The sequence below is a fragment of the Bos taurus genome, chromosome 26 (assembly GCF_002263795.3).
Source record: "Bos taurus isolate L1 Dominette 01449 registration number 42190680 breed Hereford chromosome 26, ARS-UCD2.0, whole genome shotgun sequence".
Lineage (NCBI taxonomy): Eukaryota > Metazoa > Chordata > Mammalia > Artiodactyla > Bovidae > Bos > Bos taurus.
The window spans coordinates 18,967,600-18,982,862 of record NC_037353.1 but is presented as its reverse complement, the minus strand read 5'-3'; the positions used below and the strand labels follow the sequence as shown (position 1 = coordinate 18,982,862).

The following is a 15,263-nucleotide window of genomic DNA, read 5'->3' as shown; positions in this document are numbered from 1 at the left end:
TGACATATTCAGACAATGAGTGTTTTGGGAAATCTCAAAGGAGGGAGGGAGAGATCCTAGGGTCTGGTGACTGAAGTCTTACCCTGCCCCAAGGGATGGAGGTGGTTTTGGAAAGATGTGGCGTTTGACACTTACAAGAGGAGGTCAGGCAGGGTTGGACAAATGTGCTGCTGGAAGTTAAGGAAGGGGGAGGTACATGTGAAAGAGCAAACCACTCTGGCTGATTTGAACTACTCTGCAGAGAAACAAGACTGGAGCCAGACAGTGAAGAGCCATGAAAGCGAGGCAGTGGGGGTTCAACGAGGGATCCAGAACAGTGAGGGACACAAGGAAAGCAGCGTACCGGATGGGTCATCTGGGAGCATCCTGGGGACGGATGAGAAGGGAGGGGCTGAAGCAGGAAGAGCAAGGAGGAAACTATTGTGCTAGACTAGGGGGCATGGGCCACTGCCCAGGAATGAGGGCAAAGGGACAGATTCAAGAAACATTTTAAATGCAGTCATTATCAGCTGCTGCTTCTGGCTGAATACATGAGATGAGGAAGGGAAGAGACAGAGAGGATGCAAGACATCCGTCCATCTCTGTGGCTGGGATATGCCATGGTCGGAAATTCACAAAGGCATATTAGGTAACTCTATACATGCCAGATGTAAAGGATAGGAGAAGCTCCAGTGATTTTTTAGAACAAAAGAGATAGTACAAGCCTATAGGACTTCAGTCACTCAACCATGTCGACTCTGTGCAACCCCATGGACTGTAGCCCACCAGGTTCTTCTGTCCATGGAGATCTCCAGGCAAGAGTACTGGAGTGGGTTGCCATTCCCTTCTTCAGGGGATCTTCCCGACCCAGGGATCAAACCTGGGTCTCCCACATTGCAGGCAGAATCTTTACCATCTGAGCCACCAAGGAAGAGGTCTCTCTATAAAAGTACAGTTGATGCTATAAGAATGGGTCACTTTACCTTGGGAGAGGAAATACAGAGAGCTATGAGAAAGGGACTGTTTGTCTAGCCTTGGGCAAGATGGTACAATTAAAGTAGAAGATAATGTCATCTACTAACTGGATAGCCTTGTGCTTAGTCGCTCAGTCGTGTCCAACTCTTTGCAACCCCATAGATTTTGGCCCTCCAGGCTCCTCGGTCCATGGGGATCTGCAGGCAAGAATGCTGGAGTGGGTTGCCATGCCCTCCTCCAGGAGATCTTCCCAACCCAAGGATCGAACCTAGGTCTCTTGCGTCACAGGTGGATTCTTTACTCTCTGAGCCACCAGGAAAGCCCCAAAATTCTGGAGTGGGTAGCTATCCTTTCTCCTGGGAATGTTCCCGACCCAGGAATCGAACCAGGGTCTCCTGCATTGCAGGTGGATTCTTTACTGGCTGAGCTACTCAGGATAGCCCTGGGCAAGTTAATTAACCTCTCAAATCCTAGGTTCCATATATGTGATGTGAGGATAATAATAACTAAGCAGTAAATAAAATGACCACTGGAAAGAGCCAAATTTGGCTCCTATCATGGCATCCGGTCCCACCACTTCATGGGCAATAGATGGGGAAACAGTGGAAACAGTGTCAGACTTTCTTTTTCTGGGCTCCAAAGTCACTACAGATGGTGACTGCAGCCATGAAATTAAAAGATGCTTACTCCTTGGAAGGAAAGTTATGACAAACCTAGATAGCATATTCAAAAGCAGAGACATTACTTTGCCAACAAAGGTTCATCTAGTCAAGGCTATGGTTTTTCCTGTGGTCATGTATGGATGTGAGAGTTGGACTGTGAAGAAGGCTGAGCGCCGAAGAATTGATGCTTTTGAACTGTGGTGTTTGAGAAGACTCTTGAGAGTCCCTTGGACTGCAAGGAGATCCAACCAGTCCATTCTGAAGGAGATCAGCCCTGGGATTTCTTTGGAAGGAATGATGCTAAAGCTGAAACTCCAGTACTTTGGCCACCTCATGCAAAGAGTTGATTCATTGGAAAAGACCCTGATGCTGGGAGGGATTGGGGGCAGGAGGAGAAGGGGATGACAGAGGATGAGATGGCTGGATGGCATCGCTGACTCGATGGACATGAGTCTGAGTGAACTCCAGGAGTTGGTGATGGACAGGGAGGCCTGGCGTGCTGCGATTCATGGGGTCGCAAAGAGTTGGACATGACTGAGCGACTGATCTGATCTGATCTGATGTAGCAAGTGTTCAATAAGGGCAGTTCATGGTGAGGAGTCAGTGCAAGAGGAAGAGAAGGAAGGCAAGAATCCCAGTGGGACCTCCAGGAAAAAAAGACAGAGAGGAAGGTAGATAGAGACCCCAGACTCTGAAGCATCACAGAAGCCCAAGGAGGCAAAGTTCTCCAAAGGATAGATGAACAGTGTCAAGTATTATAGGAAGTTCAAGAGCAACTGGAGTGTCAGGAATTACATTCCTGAATCTTTAGAATGTAATCTGGAGGAGCACAAAAGAAGTTAGTCAACAAAATAGAAAAAAAAAAAAAAGGCAAGAGAAAACATCCATACAAAGACAACCCTGTCAGTCAGAATGTTTGAGTTGCAAAAAGATGATTTTACTAACATAGTTTGATCAAAAAAAAAAAAAAAAAACACTAAATTAACATAACAAGAAGTTTGGAGTATGGGAGCACCAGGATTAGCTCAGAGGTCCAGCCAAGTCCCTAAGAGCCCCGGCTTTGTCCATCCCGTCTCAACAACATCCTAAGCACACTGGTTTCTCATCCTCAGACTTACTGCCTTCTAGTTGCAAGACGGCTGCCTCAGCCCCAAACATTATGTTCTTATATATAAACATCCATGCCAAGAAAGAAGATAGAGAGCCTACTTCCCTTTCCCAGAGAAATAAATGTTCAAAAAATATTTCCCATAAGCCTCCTACCAGACGTCCCCTTATGTCTCATTGGCCAGACTGAGTCATATAGCCATTTGTAGCTGCAAGGGAAGCCAGGAAAGTTTCTGGCATTTTCAGACTCTATAGGAGGAGGAAGGCTGCAAGAAGAGGTAGAAAATCATGAGGAACTTGGGTCTGTGACCAACATGTCTGCCACACTACTAATTTTTAAAATCTGGAAATCATAAATAGAGGGATGCTGAAGATAAGAGGAAAGACAGAAGGAGTGGGATCATAAAGGAGACAGAAAAGGACCAGTCTTGAGAGAGGAGAAAGCTCGTGTCCTCTGCTATAGGCAAGAAGAATATAGGTGGGCATAGAAACAGATTCTGAAGAGGAAAGCCAATATAGCCACATTGGTGAAGACACCAGAAAATGAAGAAGGAACACAGAGAGATTCTACCCTCTAGATGACCGAAAATTACAACGATTATGAAGCAGGCAGAATAGCTGTGGAGTAACAAGAACACTTCTGTATTATGTTCTACCTAATTGGAAAATAATTTAGTGTGATCCCATATAATTCCAGCAAACCCACTCCTAGATGTATACCTTGTGGGTGTGTATTCAGTTATGAACAGGAGCATTTATAACAGCCCTGGTTATGAAATAAAAAAAAAGAAAAAACCTGAAAACAACCCAACTATCTTTAGGCCAGAAAATGAATAATCAAGTCATGCTCTATTCCTACAATGCGATCCTATCTAGTAGTAACAGCATGCACGAATTTTAGGAAAATAGTGTGGAATTAAAAAGGCACATGGCAGAAGAATACACAGTGTCGTTCCATTTATATAAAGTTTCAAAACATGCAAAAACTAAAACATTACTCAGGTCTATAAACATAAGCTGAAAACTATTAAGAAGAGAAAAGAAAAAATATGTATACACAAAATTCCAGAAGGTGGGTTAGCTCCAGGGAAAAGAAGGGAACTGCACACGGATTCCATATGGGAAGGCAGCACTCTCATTCTTAAATTGAGTGGCATTCACTGTGCTCTTATGCTTTATGTGTGCATGCTGACTCACCTCAGTCGCGCCTGACTCTTTGCGACCCTATGGACCGTAGCCCGCCAGGCTCCTCTGTCCATGGGATTCTCCAGGCAAGAATACTGGAGGGGGTTGTCATTTCCTTCTCCAGGGGAATCTTCTCCAACCAGGGATTGAACCCGCATCTCTACGTCTCCTGCACTGGCAGGCGAGTTCTTTACCCCTCGCATCTCCTGGGAAGCCCCTTATTCTTTATACTTTATACATACTCCAGAAATATTCTCTTTGTAGCTGCTGACTAATTAAAACAATCTAAAGATGAGAAAGAAGAGAGAATCAGGGGGAAATGAAGGCATGCGTGCCAGCCCACAGTGAGGGCAGAAGTCCCTCTCACCAGGTTACTGTTTAGAACACGCAGAGCTCAGACACTGGGTTTGTTACCACGCAAGTCTGACGAGTTCTGTCTGAGTGTCAGCTGGAATGGGGAAAGCCCCACATTTAAGAAGAGATGGGATTGAGGACAGGGGTTGGATGGGAAAAGAGCCAAGGGGTTCAAATGTTTTTCCTTGAGGAAGTAGGGGTGGAAAGAGGAATAAGAATTGCTCCCCATGTGGAAGGCCGGCCTATGCTGGGCCCTGGGGTTTTCCATGGTCTCATTGAGGCCTCCAAGAGGCTTGTACAGGGGAGTTACTAGTTCCATCCCATCCAAGAGGAGCAGAGGTTTAACTAAGCTAAGTTACATGCTCAGGACACACAGCGAGTCCGTGAGAAAGCCAGACACCTGTGACAATGAACAGACCCCTCCAGATCTGGGCTGCCTCCAACCTTAGCTCACACTACACGGACCATCCATCCATCCCTCCTCTCAGCTGAGTCTCTTGCACATCCTGTCCCCTCTCCCAGAAACACCTTCCCACATCTTTCCCTAGGAGAGTCCTTCCCACCTTTGGGTCTCAGCTTTAATGACACTGCTCAGAAGCCTCCTAGGCCACCCACTCCAGATGGCCCCTTGTACTCTCCTCCCCTGGACTCTGTGCTTGGCCTCCTTGCACTTCACCTGTTCACAGGTGTATTGCTTTGCTTGTTTACCATTACTCCCGAGCCCTAGAAGATGGGCTTCTCGAGCGTAGGGACGATATGCCTCTCTTTTACCATAGTATTCCCAGTGCCTAGCCCTAGGCCTGGTATGTGGCAGGGACTTAATAAATGCCTATTGAATGAATAAAAAGCTGGACCAGGGTGATGAAAGGAGGCCATGAGAGAAGACATGGAGACAGAGTCACATGGATGGCTCCGTCCATCCTCTGTGCCCAGGAGGGCATTTGGGGAATCCCCTCTGCCTTCAGACTGGTACCTGGGCAGCCCTGAGTTTCCAGGAAGGAAGGAGAGAGGACCTTCCAGATGGCCAGGTTACTGGAAGCTTGAGCACAATTCTGCCCAGTGGGGACCCTCCCTTCCTCTATCTGTTTCTAAGGAGATCTTTCCCGATTGTGGCCTTGGGTTCTTGGCATCCACCATTCCGGAAAGATATGCTGAAATTGGAAAATGTTCAGAGATGAAGTATCTGAAACAATGCAGAAACAGAGGAAATGGACTGATTATAACATGAAAAGACCCACATTCTGGGTTTTGCCAAACTAAGAGGAACAGGATTACTGCCTGTGAGACTCTAAGGGTGTGAAGCCCTAGAAGGGAGAAGAAGGGATGCTGGTGACATGAGAGAGTGTGGTTATGTGAAATGGAATCAAAGGAATCCCTGGGGATTTTAGGCTCAGTGGCAGGAACCCTTTCCTCCCAGTGAAATCTCTGCAGTTGGGCAGTATTTTCTCAATGAAAGGAATGGGGTGCCACCCGAACAGCCTAAGCCCATCTTAAGCCAAGCCCAGGAGCCTCTGCAAGCATGACAGCCTCATTATAGAAGGCTGGGGCCAGGTGTCAGAGAGGGAAGAGGCCATCTGATGGCAGTGTGGAGTCCTGGTTACTCGCACAGGCTCTGTGGTCAGAGACTGGATTCCAGCCCCAGTGTCCTGGCTGGTGGGGTGCAGTGGAGAGAGCATTGGATGAGGAGTCAGGAAGCCCAGCTTTGAGTCCCAGCTCCATGTCTTACCAGCTGCTTGACTTCTGACAGCTCAGAGTCCTTCTCTGGACCTCAGGCTCTTCATCATTTAAAAAAGGAGGGTGGGCCTCGTGACCCTAAGGGCTCGCCTAGGCCTGACACCTGAGATATGTAAATTCTCCTGTCTTACAGCTGCTCGAATAAGTCTAGATTTTTCTCCCTCATTAGAGTCATTTTACATACAACACAGCAGGAAATTGGAATCCTCCAGACATTTCCGTGAACTTGAAGTCACTGTCAGAAGAATCTCCCCAATACCTGAGCAGGGATTCCCTCAGGGGTACCTCCTCAGGGGCCCTGTGGTCGGGCAGAAAGAGAAAGCTGGAAGGACCAGGCAGAAGTGTTCCACTCCGCCCTCGTGACCCCAGTTCTGCATCCAGATCCAAAGCTGGATAGAATCCAGGTCTCAGGGGGGTAGGGGGTGGGTGGGGAGCCCTCACCTCGGGGAAGCCCTTGCCTCATGCCCAGGACAGGTTCCAGGAGACCAACTGATTCCCACAGTGCTTCGGACAGGCCTAGGATGGCTGCGCACTGCCGGAGGCTCAGCATTCTGCAGGAGAAACACAGAGCCAGCATCCTGGAGCAGCAGCAGCCTCCCATTGTTGAGGCCTCATTCAGCCTGAGCCAAGGGCCTTCTGTACATCATCCGGCTCAGTCCTCACAGCTGCCCAATGAGGAAGTGGTACCTTTACTGCAGTCATTTTCCTGATTGGCCAGCAACTTGCCCAAAGTGACACAGCTAATGAACAGTCCGGATTCCAACCCATCTGTCCTCTTTCCAGAGTCTCCACTCCCCTAGTGGGAATTCAGAGACTAAAAGCCAGCCTATTCCAGAATCCCGCCCCTGCCAGCCTGCGATTCCATTAGCCACACTGGGAATTAAAGTATCGTATCTCCCCAAAGTCTCAGCGGAGACATGATAATATGATAAAACGGAAATGTCAGCTGTTCCAACAGGCCATGAGCAAATGGGACATAGGCTGTAGGAAGGGGAGGGGTCTTAGAGACCCACGGGGTGGCTCCAGCCAGTGCTCCTAAAGGAAAGGAGCCGAGCCCAGTGGAGTGACGGAGTGACCATGGTACCTTCCTCCCAGGCTTGGACTCAGGCCAGTAGTCTAGAAGAAGGGGGAATGCACCAGGGCGGAAGGTTTGCAGACGCCTCCAAATGCGGTTCCAGCTGAATGGGAGGGCTGCAGCTGGAGCCCTGCTCCCAGGATCTAAATCAGGCCACACAGGCTCCTGGGCTCCCAGGCACTAGGCTGCTTGGGGAACCAGGGAAATTCCTCTGAAATGAGCCATCTACCCACCCCCATGCTCATTGAGTTTCCTGGCAGAGAGGGAGCCCCAGAGCAAGTGGAGGGGGCTGTGTTTTAAAATAAGCAGGGAAGCCTGCAGAGAGGATGAGCCTGTCAGTTAGAAGCCTGCAGTTCCGTGGCTCCTGTTGAAGAGATAGGAAGGCCTGGAGGAAACATCTTTCCAAAGAAGCAAGGTGAGCTTGGAGGTTCCAGTCAGGGGCTGGCCACATCCAGCAGGGGGAGGTTGCCCCAACCCACTCTCCATGCTCCAGAGATGATAATATAAAAATAACACATATGAACAAGTACCATTTCCAGGCTAGACACTGGGCACAAAACAGACAAAAAGCCCTGCCCTCATGGGCCATATTTTCTAAGTGAAATCAAAGTGAAGCTATTAGTCACTCAGTTGTGTCCAACTGTTTGCAACCCCATGGGCTGTAGCCTGCCAGGCCCCTCTGTCCATGGGGTTTTCCAGGCAAGAATACTGAAGTGGGTAGCCATTCCCTTCTCCAGGGGATCTTCCCAACCCAGGGATTGAACCCAGGTCTCCTGCATTTCAGGCGGATTCTTTACCGTCTAAGCCACCAGGGAAGCCCATGTATTCTAATGAGAGTGACGAACAAGAAATACAAATGCACAGTATGTTAGAAGGCGATAAACACAGAGATGGGATATGAGGGAGGGAAGGGAGATGAGGCATGCCAGCGTGGGTGAGGGGAGGCAGTTTGTGACTTCAGACAGCTTAGCCAAAGACCTCACTAAGGAGGTGACACTTGAGCAAAGACCTGGAGGAGGCGAGGGAGTGAGCCCCATGGGGATCTGAGGAGGAAGATTCTAGTGAAAAGGAAGCAGCAAATGCAAAGGCCCTGGGACAGGAGTAACCTGGCATGTTCAAGGCATATCAAAGAGGCCAGTGTGGTTCAAACAAGTGATGGACACATGGAGAGGTTAGGGGGAGGTTAGATCATGTAGGGGCTGGAAGACCAGTACAAGGACTGTGGCTTTGAGGGAGCCCCTGAGTCTTGTGAGCAGAGCAGGGACAAGATCTGCCACATTTTAACAGAATTACTCTTGCCACTGTGTTAAGAATAGACCAAAGGGGAACTAGTAAAGCCAGCTGTTATTATTATTACCACCAGCAGCAGCAACAAACACCACAATAGTAACACCACTTATTGAACCTGTGTCTGGCCCAGTACCACCATTTTATTTTCATTGTGTCTGACTCTTTGCGAACCCATGGACTATACAGTCCATGGAATTCTCCAGACCAGAATACTGGAGTGGGTAGCCCTTCCCTTCTCCAGGGGATCTTCCCAACCCAGGGATCGAACGCAGGTCTCCCATATTGCAGGCAGATTCTTTACCAGCTGAGTCACAAGGGAAGCCCTTATTTTCATTATCCAGCTTAAATCTCATGACAGCCCTGTACAAAGAAAAGGCCTTAATTTTCCCATTTTATATCTGAGGAGACTGGTTCAGCTGAAGTCAGAAAGTCAGACATATGCCCTCCCCAGACTGGCCCTGCTCACCTGTCCAACCCTGTCTCTCATACCCTTCGCTGCTTACCTACCCCCATCTCCAACCCCACAGAGTTGTTCCCAGTTTCCCCAACTCCAGACACCCTTCCAGGCCTCTGAGCGTCTTTCACATGCTCTTCCAGCTGCCTAGAACTCTCTTCTCCCACTTCTAACTGCATAAATTGCAGCTCCTCCTCTGAGAGACGACTCCAGCACTGCCTCCCTGATTACCTGCAGCACAGCCGTTATACCCTCCTCCCCAGAAGCGCAGGTGTTGTAACAGCCTTGCAGCTGGCCTCCCGGGCAACATGTGAGCTCATTGCCAGGGGCCAGCGCTCCTTTGCCTCCACAACCCCGACAATCCATCCTGCAACCAGGTAGGCCTCAACTTCAAAAGTTACAGACACTGTATTGGGTGATCCTAGGATATTTCGGATTTCTCCCGGGCAATTTTATTCTAACTCACATTTCCTTCATAGCAGCTCACTTGCATGTACTCCCGACCTTGGGGAGATACAGGCATGATCTTGGGCTTTAGGAGAACAACACTCCTTACAGAGGAGGAGGTACACAAGGTAGAGGGAGCCCTGTGTGCTTCAGAATCAGCCAGACCTGAGTTCAAAGCCTACTCTGCCTCTCACCAGCTGTGCATCTGAGAGCACATCTAAGCTGGGCCTTGCTATTGTACCTGTAAGCCATGGCAAATGATACTTTCTCAGATGGGTTGTGTGAGAGCTGGATACAGAGTGATGCAATGCCAGGTGTGTCCTCTGGTGATGAATGAATGCCCCCTTGCCACCCCATCCCTAACTCAGGTCTGTCTTCAGAAGCCTCCTATACATTAATACTTGGTCACTGTACTCTTAGGAGGTCTCAAACTCTTTGGGACTTTCATAGTAATGAATTAGGAATCCCCCTTCTGGCTGCAACTTGAGCTCTGAGGTGGAGTATTTGGCTTCCTGGTGGCTTCCCTAGCCCTGATCCCTCATCTCAGAGCCCCTCCCAGGCTTGGTCCCCAAGTTGGTCCTCACTGCCTGAGCACACTGACCTGTTCACCCCTTCCCTCCGCATCAACTTTCCTGCTCTGTTCCTGCAAGGCCTTCCTACCTGGTCAGCCAAGCCAGCCACACTTCCAGCAGACCCTGGGAAATTAACAAGGAGAGGGCAGGAATCATTTGGGAAGTCAGAAGGAGGGATTCCACAGCAACAAAACTGGTCATAATAATGGTTGACACCAAAACTTAACAAATAGCCAGCTCCTAGTCTTTGGAGGTGTTATAACACATCAAGTTGGGGAGGACTTGAAAGTCCAAGCCCCTCACTTTACAAATGAGAGGGCTAGAGAGGATAACAGACAAGCTCAAAGTCACACAGCAAGTGAGGAGGAGTAAGGAGTCTGATCAGGGCTGTGGACTTGCCTGTCGCCACGTGCTCCCTGACACACCAGGCTCCGTCTGGTCAGGGACTGGGCTTAACCTGAAGCCGCAGACAGTGCAGAGTGTCCCGTTGAAGGCCCCCTGTTCTGTTTCCCTCAAAAGGCCCCAGAACCCCTTTTGGCGCTTTAATCCCCCAAAGCATGATTTTTGACATTTGTTTCTTCAAGGCCATTTGTGCAGGTTCTGCAGTGCGGCCAAGTCCATTGATTGAGATCAAATTCATGGTCTCCTGAGATTGCTCTTGACCTTCACCTATTGTCACTATGTCGGTGGTTGGATAGTGCTCCAAACCTATGCGGCATGATACATTTAGGGTAGGGGGCTGGGATATATTTAGCTTCAACCTTCTGAGGTCAGCACCATAGCATCACAGAACAGTAGGGCGGACGTGGGGACCACATGGCTGAGACCCCTGGGAGTCCCACTGAGTGTGGGTGGTGCAGTGGGGTGGAGACCGGGGAAATGTATTACTAACAGACTCTTCATGGATCCAGCTTCCTGGCCACGTGGGGAACTACTGAACTACAGCCCTTCACTCCATATATGGAATCCCTTCCTCCACATCCTTACAGAAGAGCCTTCATTCAGGGACAGGGAGCTCACCACCTCACAAGTCAGAAAGGTTCTAGCAGGAAGAGCACAGGATACATAGAGCTGAAATCAGCCTCCCAGGTCCTAGTCAGCCTTCTGTGGTGACACAAGTCAAATGTCTCTTCTCCCTCAGGGACAATAATCAGGCTCTGTCTGAACACACCTTTCAGAGCTTTCCCCCTGGCCCCAGAGGCTCCCAGTGTCCACCCACCCAGAATAGTGAGAGTCTCCTTGTCCAGCACATGGGGCTCCAGGTGGGATCACTGCCACTCCTCCTGTCTCCCAGGTCCCCACACACACATCTTGTGATACAGGAATGTCTAACCACCCATTCGCACCTACAACATGTCAGACATGGAATCAAAAGTGTAACTGCTGCCATAGAGAAGAGACTTGTGGTCACAGCTTGGGAAGGAGAGACTGCGACAACCGAGGGAGTAGCGCTGAGACATGCACATTACCATAATGTATAAAAGAGATCGCCAGTGGGAATTTGCTGTATGACTCAGGGAGCTCAACTTGGTGCTCTGTGACAGCCTAGAGAAGTGGGATGGGGTGGGAGGTGGGAAGGAGGTTCAAGAGGGAGGGGACATATGTATACTTACGGCTGATCCACATTGTCATATGGCAGAAACCACCACAACATTATAAAGCAGTTATCTTCCAATTTACCAAAAAAAAATTTTTTTAATGCAACTGCTGGACAGGACCTTAGCACTCATCTAGCTCAACCCTCTCATTTTACCAGAGGGTTCTGAGACTCACAGAGGGGAGTGACCCGTCTTGGATCTCCCAGCAAGTTTAGCCCATATTAGCTCCCTTTGCCCAGCCAGAACCTCCCCCAATGCACCTCACAGAAGACGGGGGTGCTAACATCATGGCTGAGCAGAAAGCCCTCTGGGGCCCCAGAATCACTGCAGGGCCCATCTCCAGAGGTTGACAACCCCGTCTCCCAGCACCCCTGACCCTGGCTCCTGACTATAGTGGGGGCTTCTCTACCCGGACATGTAGGAAGCCTGGCCCCTCAGTGCCTGCCACCTGCTCACAGAGTGTGGGGGGCATGGGGGTGGACACCCACCTCCCTCCTCCCCTCCAGGTTATTTATAAAGTGTTTTGGGATGAGTCAGGCACAGAGCTGCCCAGCACCAGCAGAGAACCGCTCCCCCGGAACTGCTATAAACATCCCGGGCTCTGGAATCCCACCCAGAACCTTAACAACTCCTCACAGGAAGGCTGTGGCTAGAAGCTGGGGCCAGCAGGGATCTGTCATGACGCCCCTGCTAGTGGTCTGAGCCCCCCAGCAGGAACATGAACCCTGATAGGCTAGTCTTATGGGGACAGATAGGGAACCCTAGGTGGGGGGAGGAGGGCCTCAGCCAGGGACCATCCTGGCACAGACCACATGCCCCTGTCCAGCCAGTGAGACACCCTCTGCCCCTTCCCAAACCAGACTAACAGACAGACAAGCCCAAGAAGACAGCTCCCACCCCCGCGGCCCCAGGCGCTAGCTGTCCCACCTCCATTCCTGTGTGTAAGTCTCTCCACCTCCGCCAACAGACCAGCTATTTATAACTCTGGAAAGGGAGCCCGAGCCGCCAACCCTCTCCCTGCTTCCTGCGCCTGGCAGCACTCTAATTACTTCCTCAGTTGGGTGCTGCCTGCCATGGGTACCCTGGCCGGGGCTGCCATAAATAACTGCCCCTGCCTTACACCCAGCTTCCCGCGAAGGCTGGCCCAGGTACCCCCGCAGAGAGCGTGATCAGCCAGGGCCTGACCCCCAAGAATGCATAACCTTTATGACCCTGAGCTGAGGACACAGAGGGTCTTTGGAACCCACCCTCTTCTCTGCGGCCTCAGCCACAACCCTGGAGGGGCTACTTGTGTGCCTGGCACACTCTGAGGGAAAGGGGATGGCAACAGATGAATAAGCGCTGTCCGCCCTCAAGGGAGGCGAACACATAAACAACTCATTATGCAAGAGAGAGGAATGAAATAAGTGCTAAATTAAGATACAAGCTGTGCCCAGGGCCTTCAGGCCCTCAATCTTTCTTCCCTACTTTATTTTTCTTATTATAAAAGCAATTCATATTCCTTTAAAAAAAATTGTAAATGGAGTTAGCAAAAGGAAATGTATAATATATTCATCATCCAGCCACCCAAGGACAGCTTTGCACACCTAAGGCCCAGACTTTTTTAAAACAGGACAAGGTGTGTCTCAGGGACCCTCAGCCTGGCACCAAGACAGTCGCTGGAGCAATCAAAATTTACAAGAAACTAATAAAGATTTCAAAGCAGGAGCATACAGACAGTATGACATGTTTATATAAAAAAGAAAATTCAAAGTCTATATAAATGCCTTGAAAACATTTGGAAGGATACAAACCAAAGGGTTAACCGTGGTCAGCCAGAGGGAAAGGAGTAAGATGGGGGTGAACAGAAAAAACTTTTTTTTCTTCTGGAAATTATTTGAATTATAATAAGGATATATTTTTCTTAAAATTTTTTTTATAATTTGAATTACTTAAAAACGTCTTTAAATTGCTCAATAAATAACTTCCAAATTCTCTATAGTGTTGTATCATTTTTGCATTTAGAATAATATAATCTTAAAGCCAAAGAGACGTGCAGCTGCTATGAAAAGTTCGGCAGTTTCTCAAAAGTTAAACATAAAGTTACCATAAAACCCAGTGATTCCACTCCTAGGTATGTGCTCAAAATAATGTAAAACAGGTATTCAAGAAAATACTTGCTCACCAATGTTCGTGACAGTACTATCCACAACAGCCAAAAGGTGGGAAGAATGCAAACATGTCATCAATGGACAAACTTCCATCCGTACAATGGAACACCGTTGCTGTTCAGTTGCTAGGTTGTATCCAGCTCTTTGTGACCCCATGGACTGCAGCACATCAGGCTTCCCTGTCCTTCACTGTCTCAAAAAGTTTTCTCAAATTCATGTCCATTGAGTCAGTGATGCTATCTAGCCGTCTCATCCTCTGTCATCCCCTTCTCCTCCTGCCTTCTATCTTCACCAGCATCGGGGTCTTTTCCCAATGAGTCGGCTCTTCGTATCAGGTGGCCAGAGTACTGGAGCTTCCGCTTCAACATCAGTCCTTCCAATGATTATTCAGAGTTGATTTCCATTAGGATTGACTGGTATCATCTCCTTGCAGTCCAAAGGACTGTCAAGAGTCTTCTCCAGCACCATAATTCAAAAGCAACAATGGGATATTATTCAGCCATAAAAAGGGGTTAAGTACTGATTCACTCCACAACTTTATGCTGTAATGTTAAAACGTTATGTTGGACCTGCCTGGTGGAGCAGTAGATGGTAATCTGCCTGCCAATGCAAGAGACACAGGTTTGATCCCTGGTCTGGGAGGATTCCACATGCCTCGGAGCAACTAAGCCCGTGCACCACAACTACTGAGCCCAAGCTCTAGGGCCCGAGAACTGCAACTTCTGAGCCCAAATGCTACACCTACTGAAGCACAAACACCTAGAGCCAGTGCTCTGCAACAAGAGAAACCGCTGCAATGAGAAGCCCACGCACGGCAATGAAGAGTAGCCTTCACTCACCACAACTAGAGAAAGCCCATGCAGAGCAATGAAGACCCAGCAGAGCCAAAAAAAAAAGACTGTTAAGTGAACGCAGCCAGACACTAAGGAATGAAATAACTAGAGCGTGCAAATCCAGAGAAACAGAGCGCAGATTTGTGGTTGACACAGGATGCGGGAGGGAGGAGATGGGAGGTGGTTACCTAAGGCGCAAGAGCGCTTCCAGGGTGAGGAACAAGTTGTGAAACTAGAGAAAGATGGCGGCTGCACAACTCTGCGATGCACTAAACGCTCCTGAACTGTATGCTTTAAATTGGTTGTGTTATGAATTTCCCCTCACTTAAAAAAACAAAGACCAATGAAACACTAAAAATACTCAGTCTCACTCAGCCCTGATATCTTCCCCACCCCAGTCCCTGCCCCTCACCACCAGCAGCACCTTTGAAGATCTGAAGGAGAATGCTTCTTTCTGCCCCATGGCAGGGCAGAGCCACAGGCTCTAAGGCCAGGAAGAGACTGAGGGGGTCTAAGGGGAGAACAGGTATCGCTGAGTGAAAGAGGGGAGAGCAGGGTCCGGGTGACGTGGCAGGGGGAGAGAAGAGACAAGCAGCAACTCTGTGTCTCAGGGCAGCACCTTCCTCAGCGCTGCCTCACTCTCACAGAGCCTCCTGACAATCACAATGTCAATACTTTTATCCCATTCTTTAGATAAGGAGACCAAGATTCTGTGTGACTTGGGAGCAGGACTGAAACCCCTTGAGTTCAAAGACTGGGCACTGAGGAGGCAGTTAGTGAAGCCTGGAGTAGCTCCCCAGGGAGCCCCTCACCACTGCTGCCAAGAGCTGCTCCCTCCTGCTGGCTAG

At 49.2% G+C, this 15,263-nt stretch overlaps 1 protein-coding gene across 2 annotated transcripts in view; it reads right to left on the bottom strand.

The window, feature by feature from the left end:
- Positions 1-14,747, bottom strand: part of GOLGA7B (golgin A7 family member B) — a 38,431-nt gene extending 23,684 nt beyond the window's left edge. Inside the window, exon 1 of one of the 2 annotated variants that reach the window (XM_059881953.1) lies at positions 13,597-14,747. The gene's annotated coding sequence lies outside the window, so the exon portion shown is untranslated. Of the gene's footprint in view, positions 1-12,359; positions 12,597-13,596 lie in introns of those variants that run through there. The other variant, XM_059881952.1, reaches the window with a different exon arrangement.
- Positions 14,748-15,263: the final 516 nt, after the last annotated feature.